The sequence below is a fragment of the Calliphora vicina genome, chromosome 2 (genome assembly GCF_958450345.1).
Source record: "Calliphora vicina chromosome 2, idCalVici1.1, whole genome shotgun sequence".
NCBI lineage: Eukaryota > Metazoa > Arthropoda > Insecta > Diptera > Calliphoridae > Calliphora > Calliphora vicina.
Genome location: NC_088781.1, coordinates 133,423,227 through 133,446,777, shown reverse-complemented (window position 1 = coordinate 133,446,777; position 23,551 = coordinate 133,423,227). Strand labels below are relative to the sequence as shown.

General features: G+C 27.3%; 1 protein-coding gene across 1 annotated transcript in view; it reads left to right on the top strand.

Moving 5' to 3' along the window:
- The window catches only part of LOC135950890 (uncharacterized), an 80,831-nt gene that overhangs the window by 54,886 nt on the left and 2,394 nt on the right, over positions 1-23,551 (top strand). The window lies entirely within an intron of this gene.

The window sequence follows — 23,551 nt, the reverse complement described above, 5'->3', positions numbered from 1 at the left end:
TTATAAATATATGAAAACTAGACACAATTTCCTTTCTATTGATATAAAATATGTAAACTTTTTGTGTGTCACATGTACAATAAATGAAGGTTAAACCTAATGTCACATATTTAAATTTGAAGTTTCTTGAAGTTTGTGTGCATTTAATTTACCTAAGAAACTAGAAAAACTCGATATATTTTATATCATTAGAAAGGTTATTGTATCTACTTTTGAAAACTGTATAAAAAATTTTAAAATTTAATTAGATATAATAAAAAATTGAAAAATATTTTTGTAAACAATAAAATTAAATTTTTTTTAAATTATTTAGTATTTATATATAAATTTTATAATTATTTATAAATATATGAAAACTAGACACAATTTCCTTTCTGATGATATAAAATATATAAACCTTTTGTGTGTTACATGTACAATAAATGAAAGTTAAACCTAATGTCACATACATATTTAAATTGCAAACCATTTAAAATGTTATCTTTCAATATTTCTTGCTTTGCGAAGTTTGTAACAATTTTTTTTATGAAATATTTAAAAGTTAATACAGACATATTTTATATCAAAAGAAAGGTAAATGTGTCTACTTTTCTAAAATATTCAAATTATTTCAACAAATTAATATGCTAACAATATTAGAAGAGATTTTACTAAAAAAAATTAAAATTTTTCATAAACTTATTTTATATTTTAAAATTCTTTATATATATGGGGGATTTCATGTCAAGTGAACCAACTTTTGAAATCGATGTCTTCCGATCGGGATGAAATTTGCACCAAGGTTAGCTCTATTGGATAGTAACTCAGACACAATTTTTCAACAACATCGGTCGAGAACTCTCTGAGTTATAGGGGGTAAAATTTTGACAATTTGGTCAAACAGGGGTTTTTTCTTATCCATGTAACTTATTACCTATTGTTCTTAGCAAAATGTGTTCCAAATAGTATAGATAGCTATTTCTTCGATCTTTCGAAAAAAAATATTTAAAAAAAAAAATAAAAAAATTTTAATATTTTTTTTCCGAAATCAAAAACTTTTTTTTATTTTTTTTAAAATACGCTATTTTTTTTTATTTTTTTTTTTCTTAAAATAAAGTTTAGATATTTTCCTTGAACACCTACTTGGTCGCTTAGTGGGATGCGAGTGGGATATCTATCAAAATAAATATTTTGTAACTCAAAACATAAAATTTTTGACTTTTTTTGCAAAATCAAAAACTTTGTTGACTTTTTTTTTTCAAAATGGACCCTTTTTTAATCTTTTTTTTAGGTCAAACAAAAGCTTAGATATTATCCTTGAAGACCCTTTTGGTCGCTTAGTGGGATGCGAGTGGGATATCTATCAAAATAAATATTTTTTAACTCAAGACTTACAATTTTTGACTTTTTTTTTTGCAAATACGATTTTTTTTCCAAATGGGCCCTTTTCTTAAATTTTTTTTGTAGTCAAAAGAAAGCTTAGGTCCATTCCTTTAAGATATTTTTAGTCCCTTAGTGGGATGCGAGTAGGATATCTATCAAAATAAATATTTTGTAACGCAAGACATACAATTTTTTAATTTTTTTTTGCAAAATCAAAATTTTTTTCCAATATGGGCCCTTTTTTAATTTTTTTTTTGCTCAACAGAAAGCCTAGGTCCATTCCTTTAAGATATTTTTAGTCCCTTAGTGGGATGCGAGTGGGATATCTATCAAAATAAATATTTTGTAACGCAAGACATACAATTTTTTAATTTTTTTTTGCAAAATCGAAATTTTTTTCCAATATGGGACTTTTTTTTAAAAAATTTTTTTGCTCAAAAGAAAGCTTAGGTCTTTTCCTTTAAGACCTATTTTGTCACTTAGGAAGATGTGAGTAGGATATCTATTAAAATAAAAATGTTGTAACTCAAGACATTCAATTATTGACTTTTTTTTTGCAAATTCGAATTTTTTTTCAAAATGGGCCCTTTTTTAAAAATTTTTTTTTAGTCAAAAGAAAGCTTAGGTCCATTCCTTTAAGATATTTTAGGTCCCTTAGTGGGATACGAGTGGGATATCTATCAAAATAAATATTTTGTAACTCAAGATATACAATTTTTGATTTTTTGGCGAAATCAAAAACTTTTTTGACTTTTTTTTAAAATGGGCCCTTTTTGTAATTTTTTTTTTTTGCTATAAAGAAAGCTTAGGCCTATTCCTTTAAGATGGTTTTGATCGCTTAGTGGGATGCGAGTGGGATATATATCAAAATAAATGTTTTGTAACTCAAGACATACAATTTTTGTGTTAAAACATTTATTTTGATAGATATCCCACTCGCATCCCACTAAGGGACTAAAAATATCTTAAAGGAATGGACCTAGGCTTTCTTTTGAGCAAAAAAAAAAAATTAAAAAAGGGCCCATATTGGAAAAAAATTTTGATTTTGCAAAAAAAAATTAAAAAATTGTATGTCTTGCGTTACAAAATATTTATTTTGATAGATATCCTACTCGCATCCCACTAAGGGACTAAAAATATCTTAAAGGAATGGACCTAAGCTTTCTTTTGACTACAAAAAAAATTTTAAAAAAAGGGCCCATTTGGAAAAAAAATCGTATTTGCAAAAAAAAAAGTCAAAAATTGTAAGTCTTGAGTTAAAAAATATTTATTTTGATAGATATCCCACTCGCATCCCACTAAGCGACCAAAAGGGTCTTCAAGGATAATATCTGAGCTTTTGTTTGACCTAAAAAAAAAGATTAAAAAAGGGTCCGTTTTGAAAAAAAAAGTCAACAAAGTTTTTGATTTTGCAAAAAAAGTCAAAAATTTTATGTTTTGAGTTACAAAATATTTATTTTGATAGATATCCCACTCGCATCCCACTAAGCGACCAAGTAGGTGTTCAAGGAAAATATCTAAACTTTATTTTAAGAGAAAAAAAAAATAAAAAAAATAGCGTATTTTAAAAAAAAGTCAAAAAAGTTTTTGATTTCGGAAAAAAAATATTAAAAATTTTTTATTTTTTTTTTTAAATATTTTTTTTCAAAAGATCGAAGAAATAGCTATCTATACTATTTGGAACACATTTTGCTAAGAACAATAGGTAATAAGTTACATGGATAAGAAAAAACCCCTGTTTGACCAAATTGTCAAAATTTTACCCCCTATAACTCAGAGAGTTCTCGACCGATGTTGTTGAAAAATTGTGTCTGAGTTACTATCCAATAGAGCTAACCTTGGTGCAAATTTCATCCCGATCGGAAGACATCGATTTCAAAAGTTGGTTCACTTGACATGAAATCCCCCATATATAAAAACTATAGACAATTTCCTTTCATTTGATATATAATATGTCTATATTTATTTTCTCACTTGTAACAATAATTGAAAACAAACTTCACTTGTTTTATATAAGGGAACTTAAGAGGCAATTTTATGGTGAGGCTCTAATTTTGAGGGCATTTATTTAAAGTATAGGGAAGTAAAGGGGGACATATTTTATATCACTTGAAAGGTAATTATGTCTATTTTTCAAAAATGTTTAAATTCTAACAGAATTGTAATATAGATATTAACAAAATTATAAAAGACTTTCATGAAAGTTGCAAAAATTTAATAGAAATTTAACCGTTTAATATTTTCTTATACATTTATTTTGTATTAAAATTATTTTTAAATAATTAGAAAGTAGACACAATTAGCTTTATTTTGATATATAATATGTCTATTGTTATTTTCTCACTTGTCAAATAATTGCAAACAAACATCACTTGTTTTATATGAATAAACTAAAGAACGTGCAATTTTACTGAGAGGCTCTTTTTTTGAGGGCATTTATTTGAAGTACAGGGAAATAAAGGGGGACATATTTTATATCACTTGAAAGGTAATTGTGTCTATTTTGCAAAAACATATAAATTATCCCAGAAATTTAATAAGCATATAAACAAAATTATAAAAGAAAGATGAAAGATGCAAAATATTTTAAATAAAATGTTGGTCTCTTTTAATATTTCGTATACATTTATATACATATTAAAATTATTTTTAAATATTTAAAAAGTAGACACAATTTCCTTTCTTTTGATATAAAATATGTCTATCTTTACTTTTACACTTCTCAAATAATTGTAAACAAACTTTACCTGTTTTGTAGGAGAAACGCAAGGAACAATATTTTTACTATATGGCCTTAAGTTTGTGGGCTTTTATTTGATTTGTACCAAAGAAAAGTTAAACATATTTTAAATAAGTAGAAAGGAAATTATCTCCACTTTTCAATAATGTATAGATAATTTAAATATTTCAATATATTGTTAAAATTATATGAGATTTTCATAAAAATATTAAAAAAAAAATTATTTTTTTTTTCGAAATTTCATTTAAAATTTCTTTGTATATTTAAATATTAAAATTATTTTTTTATATTTAAAAAGTAGACACAATTTCCTTTCTTTTGATATAAAATATGTGTAATATTTTTTCCTCAGTTGTCAAATAAAAACTCTCAATCATGACTGGTTCTGTATTGAAAAATGCAGGAATGTTTAATTTTACTGTAAGGCCTTAAGTTTATGGGCTTTTATTTAATTTGTACGAAAGAAAAGTTAAAGACATTTTATATCATTACAAAGGAAATTATCTCTACTTTTCAATAATGTATAGTTTATTTTAACATTCCAATAGATTACAAATTTATAAGAGACTTTCATAAAAAAAAAATTCAAAAAAAAATTTATTTATTTTTTTCGAAATTTCATTTAAAATTTCTTTGTATATTAAAATATTAAAATTATTTTTTTATATTTAAAAAGTAGACACAATTTCCTTTCTTTTGATATAAAATATGTTTATCTTTTCTAGTCATCTGTCAAATAAATTCACACAAACATGACTTATTTTGTATTGAAAAATTCAGGGATGTTTAATTTTACTGTAAGGCCTTAAGTTTGTGGGAATTTATTTCTCTTGTACGAAAGAAAAGTTAGACATATTTTATATCATTACAAATTAAATTATCTCTACTTTTCAATAATGTATAGTAAATTTTAACATTTCAATAGATTAAATATATTATAAGAGACTTTCATAAAAAATAAAAAAAAAAAATTTTAATCTTTTTTCGAAATTTCATTTAAAATTTGTTTGTATATTAAAATATTAAAATTATTTTTTTATATTTCCTTTGATATATAATATGTTTATCTTTTCTTTGTCATCTGTCAAATAAATTCACACAAACATGACTTGTTTTGTATTGAAAAATTAAGGGATGTTTAATTTATTGTAAGACTCTAGTTTGAGGTCTTTTTGAGTTTTTAGGAGTTAGTAAACGTGGACTTATTTTATATCAGTAGAAAGGAAATTGTGTCTGCTTTTCAAAAATATATGGGGGATTTCATGTCAAGTGAACCAACTTTTGAAATCGATGTCTTCCGATCGGGATGAAATTTGCACCAAGGTTAGCTCTATTGAATAGTAACTCAGACACAATTTTTCAACAACATCGGTCGAGAACTCTCTGAGTTATAGGGGGTAAAATTTTGACAATTTGGTCAAACAGGGGTTTTTTCTTATCCATGTAACTTATTACCTATTGTTCTTAGCAAAATGTGTTCCAAATAGTATAGATAGCTATTTCTTTGATCTTTCGAAAAAAAATATTTAAAAAAAAAAATAAAAAATTTTTAATATTTTTTTTCCGAAATCAAAAACTTTTTTGACTTTTTTTTAAAATACGCTATTTTTTTTTATTTTTTTTTTTTTCTTAAAATAAAGTTTAGATATTTTCCTTGAACACCTACTTGGTCGCTTAGTGGGATGCGAGTGGGATATCTATCAAAATAAATATTTTGTAACTCAAAACATAAAATTTTTGACTTTTTTTGCAAAATCAAAAACTTTGTTGACTTTTTTTTTTCAAAATGGACCCTTTTTTAATCTTTTTTTTTAGGTCAAACAAAAGCTTAGATATTATCCTTGAAGACCCTTTTGGTCGCTTAGTGGGATGCGAGTGGGATATCTATCAAAATAAATATTTTTTAACTCAAGACTTACAATTTTTGACTTTTTTTTTTGCAAATACGATTTTTTTTCCAAATCGGCCTTTTTTTTAAAATTTTTTTTGTAGTCAAAAGAAAGCTTAGGTCCATTCCTTTAAGATATTTTTAGTCCCTTAGTGGGATGCGAGTAGGATATCTATCAAAATAAATATTTTGTAACGCAAGACATACAATTTTTTAATTTTTTTTTGCAAAATCAAATTTTTTTTCCAATATGGGCCCTTTTTTAATTTTTTTTTTTTGCTCAAAAGAAAGCCTAGGTCCATTCCTTTAAGATATTTTTAGTCCCTTAGTGGGATGCGAGTGGGATATCTATCAAAATAAATATTTTGTAACGCAAGACATACAATTTTTTAATTTTTTTTTGCAAAATCGAAATTTTTTTCCAATATGGGACTTTTTTTTAAAAATTTTTTTTGCTCAAAAGAAAGCTTAGGTCTTTTCCTTTAAGACCTATTTTGTCACTTAGGAAGATGTGAGTAGGATATCTATTAAAATAAAAATGTTGTAACTCAAGACATTCAATTATTGACTTTTTTTTTGCAAATTCGAATTTTTTTTCAAAATGGGCCCTTTTTTAAAAATTTTTTTTTAGTCAAAAGAAAGCTTAGGTCCATTCCTTTAAGATATTTTAGGTCCCTTAGTGGGATACGAGTGGGATATCTATCAAAATAAATATTTTGTAACTCAAGATATACAATTTTTGATTTTTTGGCAAAATCAAAAACTTTTTTGACTTTTTTTTAAAATGGGCCCTTTTTGTAATTTTTTTTTTTGCTATAAAGAAAGCTTAGGCCTATTCCTTTAAGATGGTTTTGATCGCTTAGTGGGATGCGAGTGGGATATATATCAAAATAAATGTTTTGTAACTCAAGACATACAATTTTTGTGTTAAAACATTTATTTTGATAGATATCCCACTCGCATCCCACTAAGGGACTAAAAATATCTTAAAGGAATGGACCTAGGCTTTCTTTTGAGCAAAAAAAAAAATTAAAAAAGGGCCCATATTGGAAAAAAATTTTGATTTTGCAAAAAAAAATTAAAAAATTGTATGTCTTGCGTTACAAAATATTTATTTTGATAGATATCCCACTCGCATCCCACTAAGGGACTAAAAATATCTTAAAGGAATGGACCTAAGCTTTCTTTTGACTACAAAAAAAATTTTAAAAAAAGGGCCCATTTGGAAAAAAAATCGTATTTGCAAAAAAAAAAGTCAAAAATTGTAAGTCTTGAGTTAAAAAATATTTATTTTGATAGATATCCCACTCGCATCCCACTAAGCGACCAAAAGGGTCTTCAAGGATAATATCTAAGCTTTTGTTTGACCTAAAAAAAAAGATTAAAAAAGGGTCCATTTTGAAAAAAAAAAGTCAACAAAGTTTTTGATTTTGCAAAAAAAGTCAAAAATTTTATGTTTTGAGTTACAAAATATTTATTTTGATAGATATCCCACTCGCATCCCACTAAGCGACCAAGTAGGTGTTCAAGGAAAATATCTAAACTTTATTTTAAGAAAAAAAAAAAAATAAAAAAAAATAGCGTATTTTAAAAAAAAGTCAAAAAAGTTTTTGATTTCGGAAAAAAAATATTAAAAATTTTTTATTTTTTTTTTTAAATATTTTTTTTCGAAAGATCGAAGAAATAGCTATCTATACTATTTGGAACACATTTTGCTAAGAACAATAGGTAATAAGTTACATGGATAAGAAAAAACCCCTGTTTGACCAAATTGTCAAAATTTTACCCCCTATAACTCAGAGAGTTCTTGACCGATGTTGTTGAAAAATTGTGTCTGAGTTACTATCCAATAGAGCTAACCTTGGTGCAAATTTCATCCCGATCGGAAGACATCGATTTCAAAAGTTGGTTCACTTGACATGAAATCCCCCATATACATTTTTTAAAAATTTTAATATATTAAAAATATTTACGATTTTCTTCAAAAAATTACAGAAACTGTGTTTAATTTTGCTGTAAGGCTTTAAGTTTGGGGGAAGTTTTTTGAGTAAAGGGAAAGTAAAGATGGACTTATTTTATAGCAGTAGAATGGAAATTGTGGCTGCTTTTCAACAATATACAAATTCTTTTAAAATTTTTATATAATAAAAAATTTTCTTAAGAATTTCTTAAAAAAATTAAAAAAAAAAACTTTTAGTTTTACTGTCAGACTCTAAATTTGAGGACATTTTTAGTAGTTAAAAGAAAGTAAACATGGACTTATTTTATATCAGTAGAAAGGAAATTGTCTGTGTTTTTCAAAAATATATAAATTCTTTAAAAATTTTAATGTATTACAAATTAATTGACCAATTTTTGCAAAAACTTTGTTTAATTGTATTGTAAGACTCTAAGTTTGAGGGAATTTTTTGGAGTTAAGGGAAAGTAAACATGGTCTCATTTTATATCAGTGGAAAGGAAATTGTATGTGCTTTTCAAAACTATAAAAATTCTTTTAAAATTTTTTTTATAATAAAATTTTTTCTTAAGAATTTCTTCAAAAAATTAAAAAAAAAAATTGTTTAGTTTTACTGTAAGACTCTAAGTTTGAGGGCATTTTTTTGGAGTTAGGGTAAAGTAAACATGGTCTTATTTTATATCAGTAGAAAGGAAATTGTGTGTGCTTTTCAAAAATATAAAAATTCTTTTAAAATTTCAATATAATAAAAATTTTGTTTAAGAATTTCTTCAAAGAATTAATAAACAATTTTTTTAGTTTTACTGTAAGACTCTAAGTTTGAGGGCAATTTTTTGGAGTTAAGGGAAAGTAAATATGGACTTATTTTATATCAGTAGAAAGGAAATTGTCTGTGCTTTTCAAAACTATAAAAATTCTTTTAAAATTTTATTATAATACAATTTTTTCTTAAGAATATCTTCAAAAAATTAAAAAAAATGTTGTTTAGTTTTACTTTAAGACTCTAAGTTTGAGGGCAATTTTTTGGAGTTAAGGGAAAGTAAACATGGACTTATTTTATATCAATGGAAAGGAAATTGTCTGTGTTTTTCAAAAATATATAAATTCTTGTAAAATTTTAATATATTAAACATTTATTTAAGAATTTCTTTAAAAAATATCAAAAATTTTGTTTAATTATTTCACTTTCTTTTGTCAGCTAATATTTTCTTGCAGGTTATACATGAGTTAAGATTAGCTGTCTTTTAGAAAATGTTTTAAAATAAATGAAAAAGATCTGCTCTGCTTTCTTTTATCAAGCTAACAAATTGAAAATTTTGTTTTAAAATTGCTCCCAGAAGTTTTGTTTTGTTATGTTTGTGTTTTAATTTATATGCAAAAATTTGTTTAACTAATATTTAATTATATCTGTTTTCTTAAACAATAAAACATTGTTAAGAATGTTTTTCTATTCCTTTTCCTTTTTCATTCCTTTTATTGCTAGTAATAAAGGCTGTACATTTTCTCTTAAAGGAAAACAAACTGAAATTACTTTTGCTCTAGTTTTACTTATGTTTTTTGTTGGCTTTTTCATTCTATAGAGTTTTTATTATTTTCTTTGCTAGAATAGTTTGCTGTTAGTTTAGTTTTATTAAATTTCCTGATTTTGTGTTCGTTTTTCTTTAGTTGTAATACATTTGAATAATAATATTTTTCTTATTTAATCAAATCATTGCCTATATTTAGGGGCTTTGACAGAGAGAGAGAGATAGAGCAATAACAAACAGCAAATGGCAAAAGTAATAATACAGCTACATACTTTTAGGCTTAAGTAAATGTTATAACAAAGATTTATGTTATAAAAGTATAAAAGGCTTTTATTTAAAATCTATTTATATGTGTATTGTATAAAGAAATAGAATTCAGTTTAAGGCAAACTTAAATTAAATTTTGTTTATAATTATGACAACTGTTAATACCTTTATGGCTATAAATAATAGCATAACTTAAGGATTTTATTAAATAATTGCATACTTTAAGGCTTTTAGCAATAATCCTTTAGTATTGTCTTACTCGTATGGTTTTCTATGAATTTAAATAATAACATTACAACTTATAAAATTTACATTTTCCAAAAATAATTTTAATTGCTCAATTTAAATTTAGTAAAGATGACATTTAGAAGAAGCAAAAAAGCTAATATTATTTTGTTAAATAAGACTTTTTTTAAATCACATTGATTTTAAAACTGTTACTTGTTTTAATTTAAATTACTTCTCTTTTTTTAAAAAAAAAAAACCTAGCAATTCACAATTTTCAACCTTATGTCTGTCACTTTTAATTGCCAGCCTCGCAACAATTACAAAAAGACCAAACAGCAGCAGCAAAACAACAACAAAAAACAGAAATCATTTCAAACCTTGCAACATTTTGTGGCAAATTTACATTGAATTGTTGGTTAAATTTGCATGATGTTTTCAAATGACCGTGTGTGTTGGTTAGTTTGCTTAACAATTTTTTTAAATAAAAACTAAACAAAATTCAAATTATTTTCTATGGCATAATGTTTTTTTTTTTTTTTTTGTTTGGTTTTAAATAATTTGTGTATAATGGTTTTCAATAAAAATTGCTGTGTATACATTTAGGCAGCAATTAGAATAATAATAAAACAAAAAACCTTGCATACTTTTTTGCGCGCTCACTCTGCGGTAATGTTGTTGGTGGTGGTGTGTGTTATTGAAAATTATTAAAATGTAAAAGTAAAGTGTTGCTAAATGGTCGCTAATAACTAAATTGTCAAACAATTATTAATATAGAGGAATGTTATAATTTTTTGTTAGTTTTGAGGGGTGGGAAGGGAAATAAGTAGGAAGGTTGTATAAATACCGCAAATTTAGATAATTGCAATGGTATTTGAAATGATTTACTGTAAGTGAAATTTTGTAGTAAATAAATTAGGTGAAATTTGTATAAAGAAAATGATTAAATCTTTCACTTCTAATTACGGTTTTTATCCCCGGGAATTCCCGGTAATTTTGCCCATTTTTCACTACCCGATTCCCGGGATTTTTAGTTGGGAATCCCGGGAATTAAAAACTGACGAAAATACATAGAAAATAAGTTAGAACTCTATTTTTTTTTCACCAAAAAACAGTGAAAAGTTGTTACAGTTTTTTGTTTATATCTTGGCAATAATAGACCGCTTATTATTATTATTTATTTGGGGTTTTTCATATGAAAATTTAAAAAGAGAATTCATTATTTATAGAATTTATTTCTTTCTTATTGAATCATTCTAATTTCTTTAAATTTCTTCTTCAAATCCATAACAAAATAGCTTCAAAAATTTATTAAATGATTAAAAAACGACGCCAGATATCTTTGGGATCCAAATCTTCAATAATTCTGTCAGACATGCTTTCGAGAAGTTTGCTATTTAAAATCAATCGGAGATATGAGCAAAAAACCGGGACAATCTCGATTTTTGACCTATTTTTGATCTATATCTGGATTACTAAGTCATTAATGTAAACAATATGGGTATCTAATTATAGATATTTCAAAGTCCATTGCAACGATGTAGATAAGGCTATATTAAGTTGGACCTACAATGGGTTTTTTTCATCAAAAAATTTGTTTGTCATAAATTATTTCCAAAAAATTTAAACATTTTTTTTAAAAAAATTTGGAAAAAACTTTTTTTAAAAAAATTAAAAAACAATTTCAAAAAAAAAACAATTTTGAAAAACAATTTAAAAAATAAATTAAATTTTGTTTACCTAAAAATATTTAAAAAAAATGTATTTTAAAGTATAATTTGGTGAAGGGTATATAAGATTCGGCACAGCCGAATATAGCACTCTTACTTGTTTACAGTATCATTATATATTTCGGGAATAGCCGAGTACCCGGGAATGTAGAAAAAAATTTCCCGATTCCCGGGAATCAAAAAAGGTCGGTAAATTAAAAACCCTACTTCTAATATTAGAGGAACTGACAGTTAACTTTATTATACCCTGCACCTTTGTGAGAAGGGTATATATAGGTTTGTCATTCCGTTTGTAATTTCCACAATATAATTTTCCAACCCTATAAAGTATATATATTCTGGATCCTTATAGATAGCGGAGTCGATTAAGCCATGTCCGTCTGTCTGTTGAAATCAACTTTCTAAAGCAATTAAATAACTTACATACACGATTCATACATCAATATCTCCGGAATTCTTACGGCTCGGTTGCTATTTAAAATCGAAAAAATCGGTCCACAAATGGCTGAGATATAAGGAAAAAACCAGGACAGCCTCGATTTTTAACATATTTTTAACCTATATCTGGATTACTAAGTCATTAATATAGACAATATGGATATCTAATGATAGATATTTCAAAGACCTTTGAAACGATAATAAGTAGGACCTAAAATGGGTCAAAATCGGAAAAAATATTTTTTAACCCGAATTTTTTTTTTCACAAAAAGTTTTTTTTCGCTAAATATTAAAAAATTAAATTGAAAAAAAAAAATTAAAAAAAATTTTAGAAATTTGGAAAAAAAAATTAAAAAAACAATTTTTTTTTTCCAAAAAAATTTTTTTTCGCTAAATATTAAAAAAAAAATTTTAGAATATAAAAAAAAAAAATTTGAATTTAAAAAAAGTTTTCCAAAAAATTTAAAAACCAACTTTGAAAAAAATATTTAAAATTTCTATTTTGGTGAAGGGTACATAAGATTCGGCATAGTCGAATATAGCTCTCTTACTTGTTAAAGTTTAATTTGAATCAAATACTTTTATCTTTTTGGTCTAAATAATAAAAAACTTTCTCAAAAATGTTCAGTTTGTTTTGGCTATAAAACACATTTTGGTTTCCATTTAATTTCGTTGTAACAAAAAAACTGTCCCTTTTCAAATCAATTGTGTCTGTCCCTGCGTCAAAATATCAAACAATACAACTCAGGTTTTTTATATGAAAAACTCCAGGAAATTGTATTGGTTTCCTTAATTTCAAACAACAAAAAAAAAAAAAGAAGAAAAAGAAAAACAAGTTTATTGATAGTAAATAAATTTGATCTGACAAAAAATAAGTTTTGTAACAATTTTTTGTTACAAAACAAAAAAAAAAAAAAACATTTTCATTTGACTGATGTTTAAAAAAATTCTTAGATGAATAATAATGCTTAGGGGAGCCGGAAGTTGTATAGATTTTTAGATATGTTGAGAGGGAAAAAGGAATTGAAAAGGATTCTGGTATTTTTTGTGTCATTTTGAAATACAAACACATGCGGAACTTAAATTCTTTATAATATAGATTTTTTGAGAATAAAAGAATTCAAACAGCAATTATTTATTATAGTTTAGATTTAATTTCTAGGATTTTAGGGATAAAAACCTGGATAAGAATGTTATTTCATATTAATTTTGAAGTTTTTAAGCTTTTTAAAATTATCCAACTCTGATTAACACTTTCGCTCTCTTTCTTCATACTCCTTCTCTCTCTCTATGCTTAAACAGTAATGCCAAGTTGCAAATAGTAGTAGTGGTAGCACTTATTTACCTTTAATATCCTTAATATTAAATAAAACTAATAGCACACAGTTTCTTTAAAACAATTTTATTAAAATTCTTTCTCTAAAGCCACTATTTATAACTATTTAATCAGTTGAAATCATTTCTGTTGAAAAACATGGAGGTAAAAAAACTAAACTACAAAGTGGCCATCTTAAATAATATGTAAGCAAATGCTTTATCCTTTTCTAAGGCCACAAGCCTTCCCCAACATTTTCTTTACTAATTTATTTATTTTTTTTCAAAGTCAAGTCATCATAATGATTTGCCATAACATCCGTTGGTTGGTTGGGTTTCAATTTCCTGTTGTACTATTTACCCAACTACGACAACGCCAACGACAACCACGACTACAACATTTTCTAGTACAACCTTCCTTTTCCACATTTTTTTTGTTTCCCACTTCTTCCTATCAATTATGACAAGTTTTCTTCAAGTACTAGTAGTTTCTTTACTTCCTGTAAAGAAATAGCAGAAAACAAGGTTGGTTGGTTGGCTGGTTAAAAAAGTTTTAGATGCACATTTTTGCGCAAACATTTGTCCATGTCAAAGAAACCTCAATCCTTCCTCAAACTCAACACAACACAACTCGACTCGAAACAAAAAAACATGTAATTGAAAATTAAGAAAAGTTACAATAACAAAATTCCATTGAATTAAAAAGAAAATGGAAAATAAATCAAGGAATTGCATAAAATGTTAAGACAGTAATAAGTTTTTAGTTGAATTAAATTATTTAAAGCTTAAATAAAGAAGCTGTAGAGGAACTGTCTTTCAACAGAGAATCTGGTTGGTTCGAGAACCAGCTGTTTACCCCTTGAGTTGCACAAATGGATCGGTTTTGGATGGACCCAAGTGCATAGCACAGCCACTTAATATTAATTTTAAATAAAATTAAACTTTCAAATTATATTTTTTTTTAAAAAATCTCTAAAATATATGATAATATCATCATTAAAATGGCTCTTTAATAATACTCATAGTTATAATTTCACAACTCAACACAAATGAACGTCAACATGAAAATCTTTTAATTGTTTTAACATTTATGACAAATCCTGTGGAGCTGTTCCAAAAAAGATTTTAAATCAAATTTTATTAGTTTTAAAAACACACACTCTCACTCAGTTCCTTCAAATCCAACAGCTTGAAGGGCAGTTTTTTTTTGTTACACAGATTCTAACATATTTTAGTTTTTTTATTTAAGTGTTTCATGCTAAGATGTTTGTTTCCTTTAACAATTCATAAGTTTGCTTAAGATAAGAGACAAGTAAAATACAGTTTTTGGAGGTTTAACGGCAGCACAACAAAGAAGACAGGGAAGAAATGTTTTTGGTTAAAGAAATTTGAATAAAGGCTGTGAGACACTAACAAACAATGTTATTACATAAACGCAGGTAAACTGATAAATAGTTTAAACGAAAATTTTGTTAATAAAAAACTTTTCCAAATTTTGCTCTTTATATTGTTCCTACTTGTTTTGTACTTTTTGGAACCGTTCCAGTTATGCTCTAGTTTTGTTCTAGTTCTGTTCTAGTTCTGTTCTAGTTCTGTTCTAGTTCTGTTCTAGTTCTGTTCTAGTTCTGTTCTAGTTCTGTTCTAGTTCTGTTCTAGTTCTGTTCTAGTTCTGTTCTAGTTCTGTTCTAGTTCTGTTCTAGTTCTGTTCTAGTTCTGTTCTAGTTCTGTTCTAGTTCTGTTCTAGTTCTGTTCTAGTTCTGTTCTAGTTCTGTTCTAGTTCTGTTCTAGTTCTGTTCTAGTTCTGTTCTAGTTCTGTTCTAGTTCTGTTCTAGTTCTGTTCTAGTTCTGTTCTAGTTCTGTTCTAGTTCTGTTCTAGTTCTGTTCTAGTTCTGTTCTAGTTCTGTTCTAGTTCTGTTCTAGTTCTGTTCTAGTTCTGTTCTAGTTCTGTTCTAGTTCTGTTCTAGTTCTGTTCTAGTTCTGTTCTAGTTCTGTTCTAGTTCTGTTCTAGTTCTGTTCTAGTTCTGTTCTAGTTCTGTTCTAGTTCTGTTCTAGTTCTGTTCTAGTTCTGTTCTAGTTCTGTTCTAGTTCTGTTCTAGTTCTGTTCTAGTTCTGTTCTAGTTCTGTTCTAGTTCTGTTCTAGTTCTGTTCTAGTTCTGTTCTAGTTCTGTTCTAGTTCTGTTCTAGTTCTGTTCTAGTTCTGTTCTAGTTCTGTTCTAGTTCTAGTTCTGTTCTAGTTCTGTTCTAGTTCTGTTCTAGTTCTGTTCTAGTTCTGTTCTGTTCTAGTTCTGTTCTAGTTCTGTTCTAGTTCTGTTCTGTTCTAGTTCTGTTCTAGTTCTGTTCTAGTTCTGTTCTAGTTCTGTTCTAGTTCTGTTCTAGTTCTGTTCTAGTTCTGTTCTAGTTCTGTTCTAGTTCTGTTCTAGTTCTGTTCTAGTTCTGTTCTAGTTCTGTTCTAGTTCTGTTCTAGTTCTGTTCTAGTTCTGTTCTAGTTCTGTTCTAGTTCTGTTCTAGTTCTATTCTAGTTCTGTTCTAGTTCTGTTCTAGTTCTATTCTAGTTCTGTTCTAGTTCTGTTCTAGTTCTGTTCTAGTTCTGTTCTAGTTCTGTTCTAGTTCTGTTCTAGTTCTGTTCTAGTTCTGTTCTAGTTCTGTTCTAGTTCTGTTCTAGTTCTGTTCTAGTTCTGTTCTAGTTCTGTTCTAGTTCTGTTCTAGTTCTGTTCTAGTTCTGTTCTAGTTCTGTTCTAGTTCTGTTCTAGTTCTGTTCTAGTTCTATTCTAGTTCTGTTCTAGTTCTGTTCTAGTTCTGTTCTAGTTCTGTTCTAGTTCTGTTCTAGTTCTGTTCTAGTTCTGTTCTAGTTCTGTTCTAGTTCTGTTCTAGTTCTGTTCTAGTTCTGTTCTAGTTCTGTTCTAGTTCTGTTCTAGTTCTGTTCTAGTTCTGTTCTAGTTCTGTTCTAGTTCTGTTCTAGTTCTGTTCTAGTTCTGTTCTAGTTCTGTTCTAGTTCTGTTCTAGTTCTGTTCTAGTTCTGTTCTAGTTCTGTTCTAGTTCTGTTCTAGTTCTGTTCTAGTTCTGTTCTAGTTCTGTTCTAGTTCTGTTCTAGTTCTGTTCTAGTTCTGTTCTAGTTCTGTTCTAGTTCTGTTCTAGTTCTGTTCTAGTTCTGTTCTAGTTCTGTTCTAGTTCTGTTCTAGTTCTAGTTCTGTTCTAGTTCTGTTCTAGTTCTGTTCTAGTTCTGTTCTAGTTCTGTTCTAGTTCTGTTCTAGTTCTAGTTCTGTTCTAGTTCTGTTCTAGTTCTGTTCTAGTTCTGTTCTAGTTCTGTTCTAGTTCTGTTCTAGTTCTGTTCTAGTTCTGTTCTAGTTCTGTTCTAGTTCTGTTCTAGTTCTGTTCTAGTTCTGTTCTAGTTCTGTTCTAGTTCTGTTCTTGTTCTGTTCTAGTTCTGTTCTAGTTCTGTTCTAGTTCTGTTCTAGTTCTGTTCTAGTTCTGTTCTAGTTCTGTTCTAGTTCTGTTCTAGTTCTGTTCTAGTTCTGTTCTAGTTCTATTCTAGTTCTGTTCTAGTTCTGTTCTAGTTCTGTTCTAGTTCTGTTCTAGTTCTGTTCTAGTTCTGTTCTAGTTCTGTTCTAGTTCTGTTCTAGTTCTGTTCTAGTTCTGTTCTAGTTCTGTTCTAGTTCTGTTCTAGTTCTAGTTCTGTTCTAGTTCTGTTCTAGTTCTGTTCTGTTCTAGTTCTGTTCTAGTTCTATTCTAGTTCTGTTCTAGTTCTGTTCTAGTTCTGTTCTAGTTCTGTTCTAGTTCTGTTCTAGTTCTGTTCTAGTTCTGTTCTAGTTCTGTTCTAGTTCTGTTCTAGTTCTGTTCTAGTTCTGTTCTAGTTCTGTTCTGTTCTAGTTCTGTTCTAGTTCTGTTCTAGTTCTGTTCTAGTTCTGTTCTAGTTCTGTTCTAGTTCTGTTCTAGTTCTGTTCTAGTTCTGTTCTAGTTCTGTTCTAGTTCTGTTCTAGTTCTGTTCTAGTTCTGTTCTAGTTCTGTTCTAGTTCTGTTCTAGTTCTGTTCTAGTTCTGTTCTAGTTCTGTTCTAGTTCTGTTCTAGTTCTGTTCTAGTTCTATTCTAGTTCTGTTCTAGTTCTGTTCTAGTTCTGTTCTAGTTCTGTTCTAGTTCTGTTCTAGTTCTGTTCTAGTTCTGTTCTAGTTCTGTTCTAGTTCTGTTCTAGTTCTAGTTCTGTTCTAGTTCTGTTCTAGTTCTGTTCTAGTTCTGTTCTAGTTCTGTTCTAGTTCTGTTCTAGTTCTGTTCTAGTTCTGTTCTAGTTCTGTTCTAGTTCTAGTTCTGTTCTAGTTCTGTTCTAGTTCTGTTCTAGTTCTGTTCTAGTTCTGTTCTAGTTCTGTTCTAGTTCTGTTCTAGTTCTGTTCTAGTTCTGTTCTAGTTCTGTTCTAGTTCTGTTCTAGTTCTGTTCTAGTTCTGTTCTAGTTCTGTTCTAGTTCTGTTCTAGTTCTGTTCTAGTTCTGTTCTAGTTCTGTTCTAGTTCTGTTCTAGTTCTGTTCTAGTTCTGTTCTAGTTCTGTTCTAGTTCTGTTCTAGTTCTGTTCTAGTTCTGTTCTAGTTCTAGTTCTAGTTCTGTTCTAGTTCTGTTCTAGTTCTGTTCTAGTTCTGTTCTAGTTCTGTTCTAGTTCTGTTCTAGTTCTGTTCTAGTTCTGTTCTAGTTCTGTTCTAGTTCTGTTCTAGTTCTGTTCTAGTTCTAGTTCTGTTCTAGTTCTGTTCTAGTTCTGTTCTAGTTCTGTTCTAGTTCTGTTCTAGTTCTGTTCTGGTTCTGTTCTAGTTCTGTTCTAGTTCTGTTCTAGTTCTGTTCTAGTTCTGTTCTAGTTCTGTTCTAGTTCTGTTCTAGTTCTGTTCTAGTTCTGTTCTAGTTCTGTTCTGTTCTGTTCTAGTTCTGTTCTAGTTCTGTTCTAGTTCTGTTCTAGTTCTGTTCTAGTTCTGTTCTAGTTCTGTTCTAGTTCTGTTCTAGTTCTGTTCTGTTCTAGTTCTGTTCTGTTCTAGTTCTGTTCTAGTTCTGTTCTGTTCTGTTCTGTTCTGTTCTAGTTCTGTTCTAGTTCTGTTCTAGTTCTGTTCTGTTCTAGTTCTGTTCTGTTCTAGTTCTGTTCTAGTTCTGTTCTAGTTCTGTTCTAGTTCTGTTCTAGTTCTGTTCTAGTTCTGTTCTAGTTCTGTTCTAGTTCTGTTCTAGTTCTGTTCTAGTTCTGTTCTAGTTCTGTTCTAGTTCTGTTCTAGTTCTGTTCTAGTTCTGTTCTAGTTCTGTTCTAGTTCTGTTCTAGTTCTGTTCTAGTTCTGTTCTAGTTCTGTTCTAGTTCTGTTCTAGTTCTGTTCTAGTTCTGTTCTAGTTCTGTTCTAGTTCTGTTCTAGTTCTGTTCTAGTTCTGTTCTAGTTCTGTTCTAGTTCTGTTCTAGTTCTGTTCTAGTTCTGTTCTAGTTCTGTTCTAGTTCTGTTCTAGTTCTGTTCTAGTTCTGTTCTAGTTCTGTTCTAGTTCTGTTCTAGTTCTGTTCTAGTTCTGTTCTAGTTCTGTTCTAGTTCTGTTCTAGTTCTGTTCTAGTTCTGTTCTAGTTCTGTTCTAGTTCTGTTCTAGTTCTGTTCTAGTTCTGTTCTAGTTCTGTTCTAGTTCTATTCTAGTTCTGTTCTAGTTCTGTTCTAGTTCTGTTCTAGTTCTGTTCTAGTTCTGTTCTAGTTCTGTTCTAGTTCTGTTCTAGTTCTGTTCTAGTTCTGTTCTAGTTCTGTTCTAGTTCTGTTCTAGTTCTGTTCTAGTTCTGTTCTAGTTCTGTTCTAGTTCTGTTCTAGTTCTGTTCTAGTTCTGTTCTAGTTCTGTTCTAGTTCTGTTCTAGTTCTGTTCTAGTTCTGTTCTAGTTCTGTTCTAGTTCTGTTCTAGTTCTGTTCTAGTTCTGTTCTAGTTCTGTTCTAGTTCTGTTCTAGTTCTGTTCTAGTTCTGTTCTAGTTCTGTTCTAGTTCTGTTCTAGTTCTGTTCTAGTTCTGTTCTAGTTCTGTTCTAGTTCTGTTCTAGTTCTGTTCTAGTTCTGTTCTAGTTCTGTTCTAGTTCTGTTCTAGTTCTGTTCTAGTTCTGTTCTAGTTCTGTTCTAGTTCTGTTCTAGTTCTGTTCTAGTTCTGTTCTAGTTCTGTTCTAGTTCTGTTCTAGTTCTGTTCTAGTTCTGTTCTAGTTCTGTTCTAGTTCTGTTCTAGTTCTGTTCTACAATATTCTTTGTTCTTTTGAAAATCTGAATCTTGGACTTTTACTGCCTGCTTTCCTAAACTGCACAGCTCTACTTTTCACTGTTCTAATTTTATAATTCATTTCTACAACTACAACAATGTTATATACAACAACATATTTATAAAGATCTCATAAATTTAACGAGAAATATATTAGTCTTTTATGGATGTGTGAATGTTTGTAGAGATGTAATACTTACGTGTGTTTGTGTTACCGAGAGAAAGTGTTTGTTTTTATACTCGAGTACTCATACATTTAGTTAAAATCTCTCATTGCTCTGGGGAGGAAACAGCATGAGAGTGAAAGTGTATGTATGTATGAGTAACAGTAGTTTAGAGATTTTCAAACACATTTGACGTCACTTAAATTCATTTACACACACACATGTACTCAAGTAAAGTATAGAAAACCGTTAGTTTTGTGTTTATTTTATAGAAATGCTTGAGTGAGTGTGTTTGTGTTTGAAAATCAGTATCTGTTGTTGAGTGTAACAGAATTTTAAGTGTTTGTCTAGATGTGTCTCCATTTTTAAGATGCTGGCTGGCACTTAAGTAATTGAGTAAAAATGTTCTCGAATCTTTTTGTACTGCTGCTGACGACAAACTTACTTACAAACGGTGGCTGTTGCCAAAAACTTTTTCGTAGTTTTTTTTCTTTTTTTTCCTTTTGCTTTAATTTGTTCTGCTTTTTAATGGCATAAGCAAGTATAAGATATCCTGTTCTTCCTTTTTGTTGTTTTGTATGTGAATTTTTGCATTTATATTTGTAATATTCTCTCTATGATGGCGCGCTGGTGCTTTTTGTGCTGTATTTGTTTGTTAAATAAAACGTAGTGAATTTAATTTTTATAGTCAAAAGGAAAGCGAATAAATAAAATAAAGTTTTATTGAATTTTTAATTTCAAGCATATTTAGTCAATGACAAAGTTGGTCTCTAAAAAGGAAACAGTGTTAAGGGGAAATTGTAAAGAAAAATACAAGATTTCTGGCTTTTTAGTTTCTTATACATATTTTTAAAAATTGTCAATGCAAAGAGTAAACAAAATATGGCAAAATAACCTTTAGTTAGAATTTCTTAATTTTTTTCCCTTCAAGTTTTGCTGCCCACTGTACCGTGCCTGCTTTATCTAAGTTAAAGCATGCTGCATTTATTTATGAATTTATATTTCATTAAAATCATACGCTCTACTATACAAATCTAAGAATAAAAACATCTTCAATAAAATCTAAAAGACAGACAAACTGTACAGACAGACAGACTTGCCATTAGTTCCACTAAGAAAACTATTCTTAGAGAAAATCTCTGGTTGTGTTTAGGTTGCTGGAAAAAAATCTATGGTTAAATTGGTAGCAATTATCAATACCTTTTGCTATAGATGTTAGAAAATGTTTTTCATATGAAATATTTGAAGCAGCAGCATATGTGTTTAAATCAGAGATGGAAAATTGTACATCAAATCAAAAATAATGTTTCGTTAAGTTTCTTCAAAGGGTGTTAAATACAAAATTTCTCTATAATTTATTAATAATTTAAGTAAGCTTTCGAAATAAATGAAGAAGTAGTCAAAAAATTTCTTAGTTTCGAAAATAAAGTTTCGTTAAGTTTTTAAAATGGACAAAAATAGGAATTTTTGTATTGATTTTTGTAACATTTTCTAAATAGTAAACAAAGACAGTAAAATCTTTCTTTAAAAGCTTTTGGTTTAAAACTTAAAGTTTCGTTAAGTTTTTAAAATGGAAAAAAATCAAAAAATAATATTGATTTTAATAGTATCTTTAGAGTAAGAAACAAATATAGTAAAATAATTATGTAAAAGCTTTTGATTTAAAAATCAAACTTTCGTTAAGTTTTTTAAAATTGTAAAAAACCATAACTTTATGTTGATTTTAATAGTTTATTGAGAATAATAAATAAATATATCAAAAGCTTTTTTTAAAAGCTTTGGGTTCAAAAAATTAAGTTTCGTTAAGTTTATTAAATTATGCGAAATAAGAAAATTATTGAGATTTAAAATCAAGCTTACTTAAAACAAATGAAAATAGCAAAAACTTTTGTTTAAAGCTTTTCGTTTAGAAAATAAGGTTTCGTTAAGTTTTTGTTTTTCTCTAAAATAATATTTTTTTCTAGTTTTAAAAACAAGCTTAACTAAATTAAATGAATATATTAAAAGTTTTTTTCTAAATGCTTCTGGTTCAGAAAATAAAGTTTCGTTAAGTTTTTTAAATTGTCCAAAAAATTAAAATTGTCTCTATTTAAAAACCAGCATAACTGAACAATATTAATCTATTGAAAGCTTTTTTAAAAAGCTTTTGGTTTAAAAAATAAAGTTTCGTTAAATTTTTAAAATGGACAAAAATAAAAAATTAATGTTGATTTTAATAGTCTCTTTTTAATAACAAACAAATAGCTCAAACTTTCGATAAAAGCTTTTGATTTAAAAATTAAGCTTTCGTTAAGTTTTTTAAAATTGTAAAAAAGAATACATTTTTATTGATTTCAATAGATTATTGTGAATAATAAATAAATATAACAAAAGCTTTTATTAAAAACTTTTGTTTCAGAAAATAAAGTTTCGTTAAGTTTTTTAAATTGTCCAAAAAATTAAAATTTTCTCTATTTGAAAACCAGCTTAACTGAGCAAAATTAATATATTAAAAGCTTTTTTTAAAAAGCTTTTGTTAAAAGCTATTCGCTTAAAAATTAAAGTTTCGTTAAGTTTTTTAAAATTGTAAAAAACAATAAGTTTTTGTTGATTTTAATAGATTATTGTGAATAATAAATAAATATATCAAAAGCTTTTATTAAAAGATTTTGGTTCAGAAAATAAAGTTTCGTTAAGTTTTTTAAATTATCCAAAATATGAAAATTTTCTTTATTTAAAAAACAGCATAACTGAACAAAATGAATATATTAAAAGCTTTTTTTAAAAAGCTTTTGGTTTACAAAATAAAGTTTCGTTAAGTTTTTAAAATGGACAAAAATAAAAAAATAATGTTGATTTTAATAGTATATTATGAATAACAAATAAATATAGCTAAAGCTTTTGTTAAAAGCTTTTGGCTTAAAAATTAAAGTTTCGTTAAGTTTTTTAAAATTGTAAAAAACAATAAATTTTTGTTGATTTTGTGAATAATAAATAAATATATCAAAAGCTTCTATTAAAAGCTTTTGGTTCAGAAAATAAAGTTTCGTTAAGTTTTTTAAATTATCGAAAATATGAAAATTTTCTTTATTTAAAAACCAGCATAACTGAACAAAATGAATCTATTAAAAGCTTTTTTTAAAAAGCTTAAAGTTTACAAAATAAAGTTTCGTTAAGTTTTTAAAATGGACAAAAATCAAAAAATAATGCTGTTTTTAATAGTATATTATAAATAACAAATAAATATAACTAAAGCTTTTGTTAAAAGCTTTTTTCTTAAAAATTAAAGTTTCGTTGAGTTTTTAAAATTTTCTAAAAATAAAAAAAATATTAAAAACAGATTTACTTCAAATAAACAAATATAACAAAAGCTTAAGTTTAGTTTTTTAAATTGGCAAAAAATAAAATGTTTGTTAATACTCCAATAGCTTTCTTTAAATGTTCTTGGCTTAGATGTTAAAGTTTCGTTTAAAAATTCACTTATAAAATGTACTCGTATAGTTTTCCATTCCTGTTGTTATGGACGGTTTGAGCTAGTGATACTACGTATGAGTGTTATTTGGTATTTAATATTTAATATCGCACATACGCTCCATTGGCCAAACAACAGCAATAACATCAACAATAATTCCTTGAACATGTTCATTCAAATCCAGCAGATGTTAATTGCAATGTAAACAATAGAATATGAGATATTGTTGAGAAATTTAATGATGCATTTCAAAGATTTAATTGATTTC